This window comes from Triticum aestivum, chromosome 2B (genome assembly GCF_018294505.1).
Source record: "Triticum aestivum cultivar Chinese Spring chromosome 2B, IWGSC CS RefSeq v2.1, whole genome shotgun sequence".
NCBI classification, from domain to species: domain Eukaryota; kingdom Viridiplantae; phylum Streptophyta; class Magnoliopsida; order Poales; family Poaceae; genus Triticum; species Triticum aestivum.
In genome coordinates, this window is record NC_057798.1 from 630,480,395 (window position 1) to 630,486,846 (window position 6,452).

Consider the following 6,452-nt stretch of genomic DNA (forward strand, 5'->3'; position numbering starts at 1 on the left):
GACTAATGTGTCCAAGCCGGCAATACCAGAAGTATGTCGGATTTATCTCATTAGGCTTATGCCTCTTGACATTCACATTATAGACCGGTTCCTGTTCTAGATTCAATATAAAAAGCCCATCAACAATGGGTGCATAGCCGTGGAACATACCATTCAAATAAAACGAACAACCATTATCCTTTAAATTGAATTCATAACCCTGACTCATCAAGCATGAGGCAGAAATAATGTTCTGACTAAGTGCAGGAATTTAATAACAATTATTCAATTCCAAAATAAATCCAGAAGGAAGCTGGAGCTGCATCGTGCCGACCTCCAATGCAACAACTCTTGCTTTGTTGTCAACCCTAATGTCAATCTCCCCTTGTGTCACACACCTAGTTCTTACCATCCCCTGCATCGAGTTGCAAATGTGAACAACCGATCCGGTATCAAATACCCAAGAGCTACTAGGTATGTCAGTAAGGTAAACGTCTATAACATATGCAACAAGTGTACCTTTGCCTGAAGTAGCATTCCCGGCCTTCTTGCCATGCTCTACAAGCCACTTGCTGCAGTTCCTCTTCCAGTGACCGGTCTTCTTGCAGTGATAGCAAATGGTCTTCGAGTCTGGTCCAGACTTCGGCACAGCGGCAGAGGTTACCATCTCCATGCCCTTGGTCTTAGCCTTTTTTTTGGCTAACTCTTCTTGAACTTAGCCAATTTCTGCACCATCAACACTTGAAGCGTGCCTTTCTTAATATCCTGCTCTGCCACCTTGAGCATCCCATGCAATTCAGTGAGCTTCTTATCCATGCCATGCCTATGATAGTTCGAGATGAACATCCCATAGCTAGGCGGAAGAGAACCCAGAACTGCATTAGTAGCCAGCTCATCCAAGAGCGGGAAGCCCAACCGATCCAACGCTTGCATCTATCCGATCATCTTGATCACATGCGGGCTTAGTGGATCACCTTCCTTCAGCTTGCAATCCATCAAGGATCGCCAGACGTTGAACCTCTTGGTCCTAGCATGTACCTGAAACATGCTCTTGAGAATCTCGATCATATTGAAAGCCCCGACATCTTCGAAATGTTGCTGCAAATCCGGCTCCATACAAGCTAGCATGAGGCAGCTGATCTCGTTTGATTCATCAACGAGTTTCTGGTAGGCATTCCTGGTTGTGGTATTAGCATTATTGGAAGGTTCCTCTGGAAGTGGATCCTCTAGAGCATGTTCCTTTTTATCATGCGTGAGAACAATTCTCAGATTTCTGTACCAGGTGGTAAAGTTTGTTCCATTCAGTTTATCCTTTTCCAGAATTGATTTCAATGCAAAGTTGGGTTGAGAAGGTGGTGCCATTGATCTACAACAAAAAATATGCAATCACTAAGCAATGTGTTTATGTAGAGTAATTATAGCCTTAAATAGAAATACTCCCACTGAAGTCGGCATCCTTCCGCAAACTCCCAATGATTCAGGATCCGATTAGCACATGCGACTAGTGAGCTTTAGCATCACTGCTAGCCAACATACCTATCTGGTAAGCAACTCCTTGCTAATCGTATCTCTATATGACTCCTGTCGGTCGGGTAGGTATCTTATACCCCGGCTCCCAACCTTCTTTGCCACAAGGCCCAAAACCATTTTGATAGCCTTGTCAAGTTAACCTAATGCAGTGCATGTCCGTGTCCGACACGAACCCTTCAGTTCAAGGACACCCAACCGCACCCCAATTTTATGAGCCCACTACTAGACGTACTTGGCGTGCGAAGGTGCAACATCGGGGATGGAAATTTGCTTGATATTCATGAGGGATATTTCTACCATTCTAACATGCATAGAAATAAAGAAGCATAACAATCACAAATAAACACATATTGTGAAATAGTATGGCTCCTTCATGGACGTTCTTCCAGGTCGTCTCCGACTCCGATGACCATCTAGGAACTCCACCTTGTTTGTCATGCTGGCACGCCAAGCCACCAACATGATCTCTATAATCCAACTACTACAACTAGTAATGAATTTTACGTAGAGTCACAAGTCGACACGCAGGTCGTTATACATTATAATGACAGCACTTTGGCTCCTGCCGGCTGACAAACATGACACGCATGCCATGTATAATTTACACACATGCATCACATACACATGAGCCATACTATTCACATCAAACCTGCAAAACAAAGTTACGCATAGAATCGCATTCTACCGGTTTGAGTGATCGTGTACGAAATACAAGGCGCTACGCACACGACGGTCTCATTGGTCATCGCGAATCTGATTCGGATTTACGTTCCACTGTTAACCCCGATGGCGGACAACCGACCAGTAGGGGTAGGTTGTGTCACGACCTCATCGATCCCGATTGACAGAAAACATGGCCTCTTCAATCCCCATGTGCAATTGAACTCATCAACCGTGCACATAGCCGATCTCATCAGCGACAACAGATCTCATCTGCTACCTCCACATATCTAATATGCATACGATCTGAATCCCAATCCTATAGTAGAGGCTCTAATACCACTGTTGGGTTCTACGGTAGGGTGCGTCGACTTCAAATTAAATTTCCTACGCGCAGAACAACCAAGAACATGCTACGGGAGATGGATCATAGATCATTACCACTAGACACGCAGTGTCGTGCAGCGGAAGTAGAGTTGAGGCAGCGTGTTCCCGGAGTCTCCTTGCGTTCCCGGAGTCGTCTCCTTCTTGCCAGTCTCCCACGTAGCCAATCGGATCCTGCGAAAAGGTTTGCCGGAGCGGTGCAAGTGCACCGCCTCTAACGGTATCCATGCGTGCGGGAGGAACTTCGTGCAGTGGACTGCTAGGTCCGATCACACAACCAGCGGTGAGTGGAGGTGGCTAGTTGCAACACATGCAAAGCCCTAACAATGGCGCCGAAGCGATTAGCTGAATAAGTGTGTCGCACCTCCTATTTATAGGCATCCGTCGCGGGCTCAACACTTGGGCCTTGCACGGTTCCTAAAGCCCAAAGTCTACTGGGTCGCATTCCAAGTCCAGCTCGGATCACATCCGACCAGTGTCCTCTGAACCGACCTTGTAGGTTCCTTCCCGTAAGCGCGCGACCCCTTAGGTTCAAGTCGGCTTGGTCACAGTTCGGATCACCTCCGACCTGCACGGTTGGTAGAGGCCTCTAGCAAGGTGTGCCGACCACCAAGCAGACTATGAAGCTGGTTAGGCAAACCTGTACAATGTGCCACACTTCTGTTCCCTTTGCCTCACGATATATGTTGTCGGGCTCAAGGCGAGTCTATCATCTTTATGCTAGCCCGACCTCTTTCTCGTTCCAGTGATACCGACCACAAACTGGATTATTGTAACACCCACGATGCGGCTATATCTCCCACGTGTCGAAGCACGACTTAGAGGCATAACCGCATAGTGGTTTTGTCGCAAGAAGGGTCATCTTCACACAATCCCATGTAATGAACAAGAATGGGATAAAGAGAGTTGGCTTACAATCGCCACTTCACACAATACATAATTTAAGATCATACATCATCCAAAATACACTCATAGACCGGCTACGGTCAAGTTCAAATGAAAGAAGACAACCCCAAATGCTAGAACCCTGATCGTCCCGACTGGGCACCTCTACTGATCATCTGGAAACGATACATAGTAACGACCAAGGGCCTCATCAAATTCCCACTTCAGCTCAGTTGCGCCATCTGCGCCAGTATCCTCGGCACCTGCATCTGTTTTGGTAGAATCTGTGAGTCATGAGGACTCAGCAATCTCACACCCGCGAGATCAAGACTATTTAAGCTCATAGGTAGGTAAGGGGTAATATGGTGGAGCTGCAGCGAGCACTAAGCATATATGGTGGCTAACATACGCAAGTGAGAGCGAGAAGAGAAGCAACGCATCGGTCGAGAAGCTAGAAGTGATCAAGAAGTGATCCCGAAACTACTTACGTCAAGCATAACTCAACCGTGTTCACTTCCCGGACTCCGCCGAGAAGAGACCATCACGGCTACACACACGGTTGATGCATTTTAAAGAGGTCAAGTGTCAAGTTATCTACAACCGGACATTAACAAATTCCCATCTGCCTCATAACCGCGGGCACGGCTTTCGAAAGATTATATACCCTGCAGGGGTGTCCCAACTCAGCCCATCACAAGCTCTCACGGTCAACGAAGGATAAACCTTCTCCCGAGAAGACCCGATCAGTCTTGGAATCCCGGTTCGCAAAACATTTCGACAATGGTAAAACAAGACCAGCAAAGCCGCCCGATGTGCCGACAAATCCCGATAGGAGTTGCATGTATCTCGTTCTCAGGGCACACCGGATGATTCAAGCTACGAGTAAAACCAACCCTCAAGTTGCCCCGAGGTGGCCCCGCAGGCTGCTCGGTTCGGACCAACACTCGAAGGAGCACTGGCCCGGGGGGGTAAATAAAGATGACCCTTGGGCTTGCGAGAACCCAAGGGAAAAGGGTTTAGGTGGCAAATGGTAAAACCAAGGTTGGGCCTTGCTGGAGGAGTTTTATTCAAAGCGAACTGTTAATGTTGGAAATATGCCCTAGAGGCAATAATAAAAGTATTATTATTATATTTCCTTGTTCATGATAATTGTCTTTTATTCATGCTATAACTGTATTATCCGGAAATCATAATACACGTGTGAATACATAGACCACAATATGTCCCTAGTGAGCCTCTAGTTGACTAGCTGGTTGTGATCAACAGATAGTCATGGTTTCCTGGCTATGGACATTGGATGTCGTTGATAACGGGATCACATCATTAGGAGAATGATGTGATGGACAAGACCCAATCCTAAGACTAGCACAAAAGATCGTGTAGTTCATTTGCTAGAGCTTTGCCAATGTCAAGTATCTCTTCCTTCGACCATGAGAGCGTGTAACTCCTGGATACCGTAGGAGTGCTTTGGGTGTATCAAACGTCACAACGTAACTGGGTGACTATAAAGGTGCACTACAGGTATCTCCGAAAGTATCTATTGTTTTATGCGGATCGAGACTGGGATTTGTCACTCCGTGTAAACGGAGAGGTATCTCTGGGCCCACTCGGTAGGACATCATCATATGCGCAATGTGACCAAGGAGTTGATCACGGGATGATGTGTTACGGAACGAGTAAAGTGACTTGCCGGTAACAAGATTGAACAAGGTATTGGATACCGACGATCGAATCTCGGGCAAGTAACATACCGATAGACAAAGGGAATTGAATACGGGATTGATTAAGTCCTTGACATCGTGGTTCATCCGATGAGATCATCGTGGAGCATGTGGGAGCCATCATGGGTATCCAGATCCCGCTGTTGGTTATTGACCAGAGAACGTCTCGGTTATGTCTGCATGTCTCCCGAACCCGTAGGGTCTACACACTTAAGGTTCGATGACGCTAGGGTTATAAAGGAAGTTTGTATGTGGTTACCGAATGTTGTTCGGAGTCCCGGATGAGATCCCAGATGTCACGAGGAGTTCCGGAATGGTCCGGAGGTAAAGATTTATATATGGGAAGTCCTATTTTGGCCACCGGAAAATGTTCGGGATTTTTCGGTATTGTACCGGGAAGGTTCTAGAAGGTTCCGGAGTGGGGCCCACCTGCATGGGGGGACCCACATGAACGTGGGTAGTGGGTGCAAGGCCCCACACCCCTGGTCAAGGCGCACCAAGATCCCCCCTTAGAAGGAATAAGATCATATCCCGAAGGGATAAGATCAAGATCCCTAAAAAGGGGGGATAACAATCGGTGAGGAAGGAAATGATGGGATTTCTTTCCTCCCACCTTGGCCAACGCCCCAATGGACTTGGAGGGAAAGAAACCAGCCCCTCCACGCCTATATATAGTGGGGAGACGCATGGGAGCTGCAGACGAAGTTCTGGCGCAGCCCTTCCCCTCTCCCAAGTCTTCCTCCTCTCCCGCGGTGCTTGGCGAAGCCCTGCAGGATTGCCACGCTCCTCCACCACCACCACGCCGTTGTGCTGCTGTTGGATGGAGTCTTCCTCAACCTCTCCCTCTCTCCTTGCTGGATCAAGGCGTGGGAGACGTCACCGGGCTGTACGTGTGTTGAACGCGGAGGTGCCGTGCGTTCGGCACTTGATCATCGGTGATTTGAATCACGACGAGAACGACTCCTTCAACCCCGTTCCCTTGAACGCTTCCGCTTAGCGATCTACAAGGGTATGTAGATGCACTCTCTTTCTACTCGTTGCTGGTCTCTCCATAGATAGATCTTGGTGACACGTAGGAAAATTTTGAATTTCTGCTACGTTCCCCAACAGTGGCATCATGAGCTAGGTCTATTGCGTAGATTCTTTGTACGAGTAGAACACAAAGTAGTTGTGGGCGTTGATTTTGTTCAATATGCTTACCGTTACTAGTCCAATCTTGTTTCGAGGGTATTGTGGGATGAAGCGGCCCGGACCGACCTTACACGTACTCTTACGTGAGACAGGTTCCACCGA